This window comes from Kogia breviceps, chromosome 3 (assembly GCF_026419965.1).
Source record: "Kogia breviceps isolate mKogBre1 chromosome 3, mKogBre1 haplotype 1, whole genome shotgun sequence".
Classification (NCBI taxonomy): Eukaryota; Metazoa; Chordata; class Mammalia; order Artiodactyla; family Physeteridae; genus Kogia; species Kogia breviceps.
The window spans coordinates 71,289,546-71,303,264 of NC_081312.1; the positions used below are offsets into that span (position 1 = coordinate 71,289,546).

The 13,719-nt window shown below is 34.9% G+C and overlaps 1 long non-coding RNA gene across 8 annotated transcripts in view; it reads right to left on the reverse strand.

Moving 5' to 3' along the window:
- LOC136793801 (uncharacterized) overlaps positions 1 to 13,719 on the reverse strand; it is a 1,119,572-nt gene that overhangs the window by 839,502 nt on the left and 266,351 nt on the right. For all 8 annotated transcript variants that reach the window (XR_010839590.1, XR_010839589.1, XR_010839593.1 and 5 more), the window contains one exon: positions 7,298 to 7,382. This is a non-coding gene — a long non-coding RNA (uncharacterized lncRNA). The remainder of the gene's footprint in view (positions 1 to 7,297; positions 7,383 to 13,719) is intronic.

A 13,719-nucleotide genomic window follows, 5' to 3' on the forward strand; every position in this document is an offset into this window, starting at 1 on the left:
TCAACACCTATTTATGTCAAAAACTTTCCTGAAAGTGGGCACAGAGGGGATCTACTTCAACATAATAAAGGCCATATATGACAAACCCACAGCCAACATCTTTCTCAATGGTGAAAAACTGAAACCATTTCTTCTAAGATCAGGAACAATACAAGGTTGTCCATGCTCACCACTATTATTCAACATAGTTTTGGAAGTTTTAGTCACAGCAATCAGAGGAGAAAAAAAAAATAAATAAATAAAAGGAGTCCGAATCGGAAAAAAAGAAGTAAATCTGTAACAATTTGCAGATTACATGATACTATACATAGAGAATCCTAAAGATGCTACTGGAAAACTATTAGAGCTAATCAATGAATTTGGTAAAGTAGCAGGATACACAAAATTAATGCACAGAAATCTCTTGCATTCCTATACACTAATGATGAAAAATCTGAAAGAGAAATTAAGGAAACACTCCCATTTACCATTGCACCAAAAAGAATGAAATACCTAGGAATAAACCTACCTAAAGAGACAAAAGACCTGTATGCAGAAAACTATAAGACACTGATGGAAGAAATAAAAGATGATAGAAACAAATGGAGAGATATACCATGTTCTTGGATTGGAAGAATCCACACTACACTACTAAAATGACTACACTACTCAAAGCAATTTACAGGTTCAGTGCAATCCCTATCAAACTACCAATGGCATTTTACACAGAACTAGAACAAGAAATTTTACAATTTGCATGGAAACACAAATGACCCCAAATAGCCAAAGCAATCTTGAGAAAGAAAAATGGAGCTGGTGGAATCAGGCTCCGTGACTTTAGACAATACTACAAAGCTACAGTAATCAAGACAGTATGGTACTGGCACAAAAACAGAAATATAGATCAATGGAAGAGGATAGAAACCTAGAGATAAACCCACGCATATATGGTCACCTTATTTTTGATAAAGGAGGCAAGAATGTACAATGGAGAAAAGATAGCCTCTTTAAGTGGTGCTGGGAAAACTAGACAGCTACATGTAAAAGAATGAAATTAGAACAAGTCCTAACACCATACACGAAAATAAACTCAAAATGGATTAAAGACCTAAATGTAAGGTTAGATACTATAAAATTCTTAGAGGAACATATAGGCAGAACACTCTATGACATACATCACAACAAGATCCTTTTTGACCCACCTCCTATAGAAATGGAAATACAAACAAAAATAAACAAATGGGACCTAATGAAACTTAAAAGCTTTTGAACCACCAAGGAAACCATAAATAAGATGAAAAGACAACCATCAGAGTGAGAGAAAATATGTGCAAATGAAGCAACTGACAAAGGATTAATCTCCAAAATTTACCAGCAGCTCATGCAGCTCAATATCCAAAAAACAAACAACCCAATTCAACAATGGGCAGAAGACCTAAACAGATATTTTTCCAAAGAAGATATACAGATTGCCAACAAACACATGAAAGAATGCTCAACATCACTAATTATTAGAGAAATGCAAATCAAAACTACAATGACATATCAACTCACACCAGTCAGAATGGCCATCTTCAAAAAATCTACAAACAATAAATGGTGGTGAGGGTATGGAGAAAATGGATCCTCTTGCACTCTTGGTGGGAATGTAAATTGATACAGCCACTATGGAGAACAGTATGGAGGTTCCTTGAAAAACTAAAAATAGAATTACCGTATGACCCAGCCATCCCAATACTGGGCATATATCTTGAGAAAACCCTAATTCAAAAAGAGACATGTACTACAATGTTCATTGCAGCAGTATTTACAATAGCCAGGACATGGAAGCAACCATCAACAGAGGAATGGATAAAGAAGATGTGGCACATATATACAATGGAATATTAGTCAGCCATAAAAAGAAATGAAATTTACTTATTTGTAGTGAGGTGGATGGACCTAGAGTCTTTCATACAGAGTGAAGTCAGAGAGAACAAAACAGATACTGTATGCTAACATATCTATATTGAATCTAAAAAAAAAAAAAAAAGGTTCTGAAGAACCTAGGGGCAGGACAGTAATAAAGATGAAGACATAGGGAATGGACTTGACATGGGGAGGGGGAAGTGTAAGCTGGGACAAAGTGAGAGAGTGGCTTGGACTTATATACACTACCAAATGAAAAAATAGATAGCTAGTGGGAAGCAGCCGCATAGCACAGGGAGATCAGCTCGGTGCTTTGTGACCACCTAGAGGGGTGGGATAAGGAAGTTGGGAGGGAGACGCAAGAGGCAGGAGATATGAGGATATATTTATATGTATAGCCAATTCACTTTGTTATAAAGCAGAAAGCGACACACCATTGTAAAGCAATTATACTCCAATAAAGACGTTAAAGAAAAAGAAAAAGTTGTTCAAGTTCAGATTAGTTACTGTGGATTAAGGTATTCCTGAGAGTCTCCAGTGATGATAAATAATATTCTACCTGTTTTCTGATTTCTCTTTCTCTGTTTTTTTATTCAGGGTTTTTTTTGTTGTTTTTTTTGGGGGGGGGGTTGGGGGTTTATTTTGTTTGTTTGTTTTTGGAAATCAGAAAACTGTCAGAGTAGGAAAGGGATAGCTCATGCATGGTACTTTTAAGTGCTCAAAATGATATCATTCAGAAAGGTGTAAATTTGTTCCCATATACAATGTGATAGATAACAAGTTGAAGAAAAAGACTGTTGACAAAATAAAGAAAGACACATACAAATGCATGTTTATGACATTTAGAAATAAAGAAAACAGAATGGGTAAAAATGCAAAATATAAAGATTAAAATTAATGAAGAAAATTAAATGCTCAGCAAGAATTTTAACATTATATTGCATAAAGAACAACCATGTATGGGATAGTAATATCATAAGTAGTGATATCATAAGAAGTGATATTTTGTATATCCCCTAATACATCAAGAAAATGGTGAGAATTAAGACTATAGAAAAAATTATTGCATATATGCCTTCTATTTTAAAGTAATATGAAATACAGAAATCATTACGCCAAAGGTATATATTAAGGAAAACTGAATATGCTATTTCCAAAGTCAAAATTCTCAAAGAAATAAGAAGTAAATTATGAATCCAGATGAGAAACTAGAGTAAATGATTAGGACAGAATGGTATTTATCAGAAAATCCTAAGATAATTACAATGTGAGTTGTAATAAATAGTTGAAAATATCAGTATTTATGAAAGATTAGAAAGTAATACATTGCCTAGTCTTTAGAAAGAACTATTGTCCTTCAAGTTCTAAAAAAAAATAACTTGCTATTTTTAAAGATAGAATGCCATGTTACTTTGTTACCTATGTTGCCAGAAGTTTTAATATTTTTAAAAAAATTTATCCATCACTTTAACCAACATTTACTGAGCACATTTTATGTTCCAGAAAAACATAACACTCTGTATTGTACAGCTAGAATGGATGAATGATGACCATTATGATCCTTAAAATCTATGAGTTAATATTGGTATATAGCAGATTACTTACAATATTTTAAGTGCTATATAAGGATTGCCATAGATATGAATGCTGAGGTAAAAACAATTATTTTTTTATTAAAATGGCAGAGGAAAATAATTACAGAATTAAACTGTTTATACTAGAATTATATCCATTATATAAGTCCAACTAAATTTTTAACAGAAAAGAATAAAATCTTAAACAAGTAGTCTAATTAACAATGGCTTGTAAAGAAATATGTAATTAATAAATGTATCAAAATCATGTTTTTCAAGTTTATTTTGGGTAAAAGGACCTATGTACATGTTTCATTTCAAGGTATCTTCCTAGTACCCATAATTAACACTAGTATGACAAGAAGCTAGAAATAAAACAGAATTTCTAAGCCAAAACCATCCAGTAACCAAACAGGAAACACATCACAAAATGTGTTCACTAGACCTCACCATATTGGCCACAGCAAAATCAGAGTGTGAAATATGAGCATGTCTCAGGAGATCTGAATGGTCAGTTAGACCAGCACATTAACAGTGAATATGAATGATCCTAAATAGAAGGCAATACCAAGCAGACAGCCAAATGTAGATAAGACTTCACCGTTGAGCAAGAGATCAAATGAACAAGGTCTTGATCAATACAAACGGGTATAACTGGACATTACAAAAGGCAGGCAAGACACCAGTCAGGGGAGGCCTTAGCACAACAACTGAAATATATTTACATATATATTCAAATATTTATTGAGCAAGTACTCTATGAAAGATACTTTATGTGTTTGTGTTTCTTAACGGGTCCAACATCCTCACTGGGAAAGGGGTTAGAGACACAAATAAATTTAACTTTTCTGAATTCCTGAGGTTTATTCTCTAATTCTTCTTCCAATACTGGAGATATTTATTTTATACCCTCACAGAATTTATAGATATCTTTATAATGTAATTTGCCACATTCTTTTCTCCACACTTAAATTTATAATACCTTTACTATGCAACTTACCATATGATTTTTTTCTTCTGCATTATAATATTCTAAAGGGTGTATTGTATCAGATATATTTAGCTATAATAAGTGCTTACTGAATAAATAAAACAATGACCTAGTAGTTCAGCATCCAGTACTAATAACTTTTATGAAAACCATATGCCCTCATTTGGGCAGGGAGGAGCCAGCATTTTTAGGATAAGTATTGGCATATATTAACAAGCTTATGAGCATGATGCATGGATATTGTTGGCTTCTAGTGTAGATTTTCAGGTCAGATCCTTTTCAGTCGACACTATTCAATAGTGAATAATAGTGCTGCCAAGACTCCAAGAGCAAATTTATCCAGGTGTTTTATTCTATTAGTATGTAAGGGAAACAGTGAAGCATGTAGTGCTAAATTTGGCAAGGTAGGAAAATAAATGCCAGAATGTGTGGTGGATTTTAAAGATATGAAGGGGCCACAGTTCATTGACCATTGATAATGTCAAAGGTAGTGACTGTGAAAGTTTCTTTTTTTTTAAAGCAGTTGTGTTCCATGTTACTTATTTTAATTAAAGTTGTATTTATCTATTTATTATCTATGTATCAGTTATCTCTCTATCTACTAAGCTATCAATCTATCTATGAGGTTCAGGAGAATTAAGATATTCTTATAATTAGAAATAAACCCAAACACTTTATCACAACTAAGAAGACTTCTCAAAATATGTCTCCTACCCCTCTCATTTCATGTCCTGCTAAGATTTTCTTCCCTCATTTTGTTCCAGCTACGCTGAACGAAGAGCTTCTTTCTACTCCTTATCCAGATAAGGTCATTTTTATTTCACTAGCATGACTAGGTGTTCCCTTTGCCTGGAACACTCTTCCACAGATCTTCACATGACTGAACCAATCTCATTAATCAGTTTTCAGCTGAAATGTCATCTCCTCAAAGCAGCCTGGCCAAAACTCTATTAAAGATAACTCTCCTTTCCCTCTCTTCCTATCCAATCACCCTCTCTGACATCTTTCATAGCACTCGTCACTCTCTGAAACAATCTTATTTATGGTCTTATGTACTTATTATCTCTCTCTTCCAAGAAGACAGGGATCTTATTTTGGTTGGTGTTGTTTCCAGCTGTATCTGCAATATACTTAACAGTGCCTGGCACATAACAGATGGTTAAAAAACTAATTGTTGAATAAGTGAATAATAGTAGTGAATAAAGTCATATTTGCTTCTTTATATCCATGTATCCTCACAAGATACACTATTCATTTCAACTTTGTAAACTTGTATTCTATGGAATTTTTTATGTAGTTTGCAACTTCCTAATTGCAATGCATACCCAGGAAATCAATGAGCTGACACCTTGGACATAAAATTTAATGCCTTACCACACCCAAATGATAGATCCTAAGGTCTCAGAGTAATAAAAATTAAGACAGAATTTTTTTAGCTGACAGTGTTAGAAAAGTTGAATGACCTATGGTTTAAAAAATATGATGGAAATGAGAATATATGAATGTACTATGGTTTAAAAAATATGATGGAAATGAGATATAAATCAAGACTTAGAGCATCGGCTGATGAACATGGCTGAAAAGAATAAATGAACCTGGTTTGCTCACAGTTGGCCGCACCTGTGATGCATAAGGACATGGAAAGTGGATGCTTGACGTTCCCGACCAACTACTGGCTTTTCTGCCATAGTCCTTCTTTTCACAGTTCTGTTGCCTAACCACATAACACTGTTTATAATTCAGAGATCAGGACCAAGAATACAACTACCAAATCTTCCTAGGATTCCAAACCTATGGCTAAGCTTCAACTCAGACCATTTTTGAACAGCTTCATCTCTGGAACTGGCGTCTGAATTTTCCAGCCCAAGAATTGACCATGTCTTAACACAGCTCAAGATCCTAGAGTTGGATTCTTCCCTTGTCCCTCATCTAGATATCCACCTCCAGAGGACACCTGGCAGCATGATGTGCTCCTGCACACAAAGCTGTGCTCACACCCCGTCACTTTGGAATCTTACAGACTTCCTAAGAGAGGGATAATTTTTGCTGACACTTTCTGGTACAATTTGGTTTTATTGTTTTTGAGATCTTGCCTGAAATAAATGATGATATTTATGAAAAATAAATGTTGGAAATGAAATCATTTCCATCAAAAAATGGAAATCATTTTTTATGATTTCCATCATAAAAATATGATGGAAATGAGAATACAGTGGGATAAGTTTTATAAGAATATAAAACTTATCCCACTCAGTTGGATAAGTTTTTTAAGGACTCCCATGATATCTGCCAGTTTCAAAGATAAGAAACAGCTCTATACAGAGGAAAAATTACAGGATAAACAAGATATATTACTTCACCCTTTCTGAGATAACTTATCTTCTCCTTGTGGGGTTTTATGATTTTCAATTTCCAACAATATCATAGAAGAATCTGGGGTTTCAGATGGCAATCATGCTCTTTACCTATGCTCAGTGAGAGATATACATATATGAATATGTATAAATATATATCCTATCATCACCATCTGATACACATATACACGTGCCCACACATACAGGAAAAGGGAAATATCAGGATATAAGCACCACATAGCTCTTTTCACAGATGAGGGACTATTGATTGAAGAGCTTAATACAAATCAGATACTAACCCTGGTGCAGCTATGTGTCCATACTCACAATACTTCCTCAATTTATTAAAGATATTTTTTCTAAATATGTGAGGAACTGTACCAGAAGATTTGTATACATTAATTCAATTAATGTCCATAAGAGCACTGCAAGAGGAAGAGCACCATCATCATTCAACAAAGCAATAAACAGGGGTGGGAAAGATTACATACCTTGCTCAATGTCACAGCTATTATGTGGAGAAGTTAGGATCTCATTCCAAGATGATGCTCTACCCAGAGCAGAAGGTGTTCTTTGCTGAAAAATGATCAGTGCTAATTAATTCATGAATAATTGGAGCCTAAGATAAAAGTTTACCAGTATATTATTTCTCTCACTTTCTAATTCATGATGGGTTAAAGATCACTGTCTTTTTTTTGGTGTTAGATGTGGCTATGTGACCAATGAAATGTTGCAAATATCACTTTAGAAGTAAAGAATTTAGTTTTCAATTTTTAGCAATCATGTTCCCTCATCCCATGCCATATTGACAAAAGATGTCATATATTCCAAGTAGTGTACCCACCCAGAATGGCAAAGCCTCCACCAGCCTAAGTATCTGTATTATCCCATGGAGACTTTCCTAGAGAATTGGTAAGGCCTGTAGAAGACAGCGAGTGAGCAATAAACCTTGGTTATATTAAGCCATTAAAAACTTGTAGTCATTTGTGAAGCATCTCTCCTAGCCTATCCTGACTAATCAAAGTTGAATATGACACAGAACTTGAAACTCCCTAACAGCTCTATAATTAATGATTATTCATTACTTAAAAAGGAGCAAAACTTTCAGCTTTATTAAGGTATAAGTGACAAATACAATTGTAAGACATTTAACATGTACAATGTGACAATTTGAAATACAAATACATTGTGAAAGGATTCTCCCCATAGAGTTAACACATTCCTCACTTCACATATTTGCCTGCCTTTTTGTTGCTGTTGTTTAGAGAGATTTAAGTTCTCTCTTAGGAAATTTCAATTATACAATACAGTCATCAATCATAGATGATGATTATACATTAGATCCTCAGACTTTCTTCATCTTACAATTAAAAGTTTGTGCTCTTTAACCAGCTTCTTCCTATCTTCCCCACCCCACCCCAGCCCCTGCTACCCTCTGTTTCTATGAATTCAACTTCCCTCCTTCTTTCCCTCCTTCCTTTCTTTTAGATTCCACATATAAGTGATACCATGTAGCATTCATCTTTTGCTGTCTGGCTTATTTCACTTAGCACAATGCCATCCAGGTTCATCCATATTGCCACAAATAACAGGAGTTTCTTCTTTTTTAAGGCTATTATTCCATTATATATATTTCCTCATATTTTCTTGATCAGTCGATGTATACCTTGGTCCTTTCAGTACTTTGGCTATTATGAATAATGCTGCAGTGAATATGGGGCTATGATGTCTGCTCAAGGAAATGGTTTTATATCCTTTGAATATATACCCAGAAGTAGAATTACTGTTTCATATGGTAGTTCTATTTTTAATTTTTTGAAGAAACACCATGCCATTTTCCATAGTGGCTGTACTAGCTTCCATTCCCACCAACAGTGTACAAGGGTTCTACTTCCTCTACTTCCTCCCTATCATTTGTTATCTCTTGTCTTTTTGATAATAACTATCTTAACAGGTTTGAGGTGACATCTCCTTGTGATTTTGATTTGCATTTCCCTGATTAGTGATGTTGAGCACCTTTTCATGTACCTGTTGACTATCTGTATGTCTTCTTGGCAAAAATGTCTATTCAGGTCCCTTGTCTATTTTTTAATTGGGTTTTTTTTTGTTTGTTTGTTTTTTTGGCTACTGAGTTGTATGATTTCCTTATATATTGGATATTAACCTATTATCAGATATATGGTTTGCATATATGTTTTTATTTTGAACTAATTTTTAGACATACAAAAAGCTGCAAAAGTAATAAAAATATTTTCTATATAACCCTCCCAGATTTCCTTCATGTTACCATCTTATAAAATTATGGTATAAGCATCACAAATAGAGATTTAACCTTGGTGTAATACTATTAACTAAACTTTAGAATTTATTCAGATTTTACCAAATTTTTCCACTAAGGTCCTTTCATTGTTTCAGGATTCAAGTCCCAACATTACATTAAGTTGTTATTTCTCCTTAGTTTCCTTCAGTCTTTCTTCTTTTTCATGACTGATTTTTTGAAGAGTATTTTTCAGTTATTGTGTAGAAATACCTTAATATGGATTTTTCTGGTGTTTTTTGATGATTGGACTAAGTATGAGTGTTTGGCAAGAATAACACAGAAATGATATTGTGTCTTGTTAAATCCACCAAATTACAGGGTTTATGATGTACTTTATATAAGCATGCACTCATGGATGTTTAGTTTATATTAGGGATTATGATTCAACAAAATCACTATACATTTTTTTATTAAGATTTTTATTTTTTATTTTTTCTGTATGTGAGCCTCTCACTGTTGTGGCCTCTCCCGCTGTAGAGCACAGGGTCCGGATGCACAGGCTCAGCAGGCATGGCTCATGGGCCCAGCCACTCCGCGGCATGTGGGATCTTCCTGGACGGGGGCATGAACCCGTATCCCCTGCATTGGCAGGTGGATTCTCAGCCACTGAGCCACCAGAGAAGCCCTTTATTAAGAATTTTATTTCTGGGCTTCCCTGGTGGCGCAGTGGTTGAGAGTCCGCCTGCCAATGCAGGGGATGCGGGTTCGTGCCCCTGTCTGGGAAGATCCCACATGCCGCGGAGCTGCTGGGCCCGTGAGCCGTGGCTGCTGAGCCTGCGCGTCCGGAGCCTGTGCTCCGCAACGGGAGAGGTCACAACAGTGAGAGGCCCGCGTACCACAAAAAAAAAAAAAAAAAAAAAAAAAAGAATTTTATTTCTGAGATATACATTTTAAAGTAATAACTATAATTATGACTTATAACATTATACCAGAACATATAAGATCTTTAGAAATTTCATGTAACGTCTGAAACATTTATGTTAACATAGTTCCATACAAATAACCCAAAGAAAGTTTAGTATTAGTTGTATTTTTGTTTGTTTGTTTATACTGCAGGTTATTAGTCATCAATTTTATACACATCAGTGTATCCATGTCAGTCCCAATCACCCAATTCAGCACACCACCATCCCCACCCCCCCGTGATTTTCCCCCCTTGTTGTCCATACATTTGTTTTCTAAATCTGTGTCTCAACTGCTGTCCTGCAAACCGGTTCATCTGTACCATATTTCTAGGTTCCACATACATGCCTTAATATACGATATTGGTTTTTCTCTTTCTGACTTACTTCACTCTGTATGACAGTCTCTAGATCCATCCACGTCTCAACAAATGACACAATTTCGTTCCTTTTTATGGCTGAGTAATATTCCATTGTATATATGTACCACATCTTCTTTATCTATTCATCTGTCCATGGGCATATAGTTGTTCCCATGACCTGGCTATTGTAAACAGTGCTGCAATGAACATTGGGGTGCATGTGTCTTTTTGAATTATGGTTTTCTCTGGGTATATGCCCAGTAGTGGGATGGCTGGATCATATGGTAATTCTGTTTTTAGTTTTTTAAGGAACCTGCATACTGTTCTCCATAGTGGTTGTATTAATTTACATTCCCACCAACAGGGCAAGAGGGTTCCCTTTTCTCCACACCCTCTCCAGCATTTGTTGTTTCTGGATTTTCTGATGATGGCCATTCTGACTGGTGTGAGGTGATACCTCATTGTAGATTTGATTTGCATTTCTCTAATAATTAGTGATGTTAAGCAGCTTTTCATATACTTCTTGGCCATCTGTATGTCTTCTTTGGAGAAATGTCTATTTAGGTCTTATGCCCATTTTTGGATTGGGTTGTTTGTTTCATTAACATTGAGCTGCATGAGCTGTTTATATATTTTGGAAATTAATCCTTTGTCCATTGAGTCATTTGTGAATATTTTCACCCATTCTGAGGGTGGCCTTTTCATCTTGTTTATGGTTTCCTTTGCGTGCAAAAGCCTTTAATTTTCATTAGGTCCCATTTGTTTATTTTTATTTTTATTTCCATTACTCCAGGAAGTGGATCAAAAAAGATCTTGCTGTGATTTATGTCAGAGTGTTCTTCCTATGTTTTCCTCTAAGAGTTCTATAGTGTCCGGTATTACTTTTAGGTCTCGAATCCATTTTGAGTTTATTTCTCTGTATGGTGTTAGGGAGTGTTCTAATTTCATTCTTTTACATGTAGCTGTCCAGTTTTCCCAGCAACACTTACTGAAGAGACTGTCTTTTCTCCATTGTATATCTTTGCCTATTTTGTCATAGATTACTTGACCATAGGTGCATGGGTTTATCTCTGGGCTTTCTATCGTGTTCCATTGATCTATGTTTGTTTTTGTGCCAGTACCATATTGTCTTGATTACTGTAGCTTTGTAGTATAGTCTGAAGTCAGGGAGTCTGAGTCCTCCAGCTCCGTTTTTTCCCCTCAAGATGGCTTTGACTATTCAGGGTCCTTTGTGTCTCCATAGAAATTTTGAGATAATTTGTTCTAGTTCTATGAAAAATGCCACTGGTAGTTTGATAGAAATTGCATTGAATCTGTAGATTGCTTTGGGTAGTATAGTCATTTTCACAATGTTAACTCTTCCAATGCAAGAACTTGGTATATCTCTCCCTCTTTTTGTATCATCTTTAATTTATTTCACCAGTGTCTTATAGTTTTCTGCATACAGGTCTTTTGTCTCCCTAGGTAGGTTTATTCCTAGGTATCTTATTCTTTTTGTTGCAATGGTAAATGGAAGTGTTTCCATAATTTCTTTTTAAGATTTTTCATCATTAGTGTATAGGAATGCAAGGGATTTCTGTGCATTAAATTTGTATCCTGCAACTTTACCAAATTCATTGACTAGCTCCAATAGTTTTCTGGTGGAATTTTTAGGATTCTCTATGTATAGTATCATGTCATCTGCAAAAAGTGACAGTTTTACTTCTTCTTTTCCAATTTGTATTCCTTTTATTTCTTTTCCTTCTCTGATCGCCATGGCTAGGACTTCCAAAACCATGTTGAATAATAGTGGTGAGAGTGGACATCCTTGTCTTGTTCCTTATCTTAGAGGAAATGCTTTCAGTTTTTCACCATTGAGAATGATGTTTGCTGTGGATTGGTCATATATGGCCTTTATTATATTGAGGTAGATTCCCTCTATGCACACTTTGTGGAGAATTATTATCATAAATGGGTGTTGAATTTTGTCAAAAGCTTCTTCTGCATCTATTGAGATGACCATATGGCTTTTATTCTTCAATTTGTTAATATGGGGTATCACATTGATTGATTTGCATATATTGAAGAATCCTTGCATCCCTGGGATAAACCCTACTTGGTTATGGTGTTTGATCCTTTTAATGTGTTGTTGGATTCTGTTTACTAGTCTTTTGTTGAGGATTTTTGCTTCTATATTCATCAGTGATATTGGTCTGTAATTTTCTTTTTTTGTAGTAACTTTGTCTGGTTTTGGTATCAGGGTGATGGTGGCCTCACAGAATGAGTTTGGGAGTGTTCCTTCCTCTGCAAGTTTTTGGAAGAGTTTGAGAAGGATGTTTGTTAGCTCTTCTCTAAATGTTTGGTACAATTCACCTCTGAAGCCATCTGGTCCTGGACTTTTGTTTGTTGGAAGATTTTTAATCACAGTTTCAATTTCATTACTTGTGATTGGTCTGTTCATATTTTCTGTTTCTTCCAGGTTCAGTCTTGGAAGGTTATACCTTTCTAAGAATTTGTCCATTTCTTCCAGGTTATCCATTTTATTGGCACAGGGTTGCTTGTAGTAGTCTCTTAGGATGCTTTGTATTTCTGCAGTGTCTGTTGTAACTTCTCCTTTTTCATTTCTAATTTTATTGATTTGAGTCCTCTCCCTCTTTTTCTTGATGAGTCTTGCTAATGGTTTATCAATTGTGTTTACCTTCTCAAAGAACCAGCTTTTAGTTTTATTGATCTTTGCTATTGTTTTCTTTGTTTCTATTTCATTTATTTCTGCTCTGATCTTTATGATTTCTTTCCTTCTGCTAACTTTGGTGTTTTTTTGTTCTTCTTTCTCTAATTGCTTTAGGTGTAAGGTTAGATTGTTTATTTGAGTTATTTCTTGTTTCTTAAGGTAGGATTGTATTGCTATAAACTTCCCTCTTAGAACTGCTTTTGCTGCATCCCATAGGTTTTGGATCATCGTGTTTTCGTTGTCATTTGTCTCTAAGTATTTTTAAATTTCTTCAGATATCTCTTGGTTATTTAGTAACGTATTGTTTAGCCTCCATGTGTTTGTGTTTTTTACGTTTTTTTCCCTGTAATTCATTTCTAATCTCATAGCATTAAGGTCAGAAAAGATGTTTGATATGATCTCAGTTTTATTAAATTTATTGAGGCTTGATTTGTGACCCAGGATGTGATTTATTCTGGAGAATTTTCTGCGCACACTTGAGGAGAAAGTGTAATCTGCTGTTTTGGGATGGAATGTCCTATAAATATCAATTAAATCTATCTGGTCTATTGGGTCATTTAAAGCTTCTGTTTCCTTATTTATTTTCATTTTCGATGATCTGTCCATTGGTGTAAGTGAG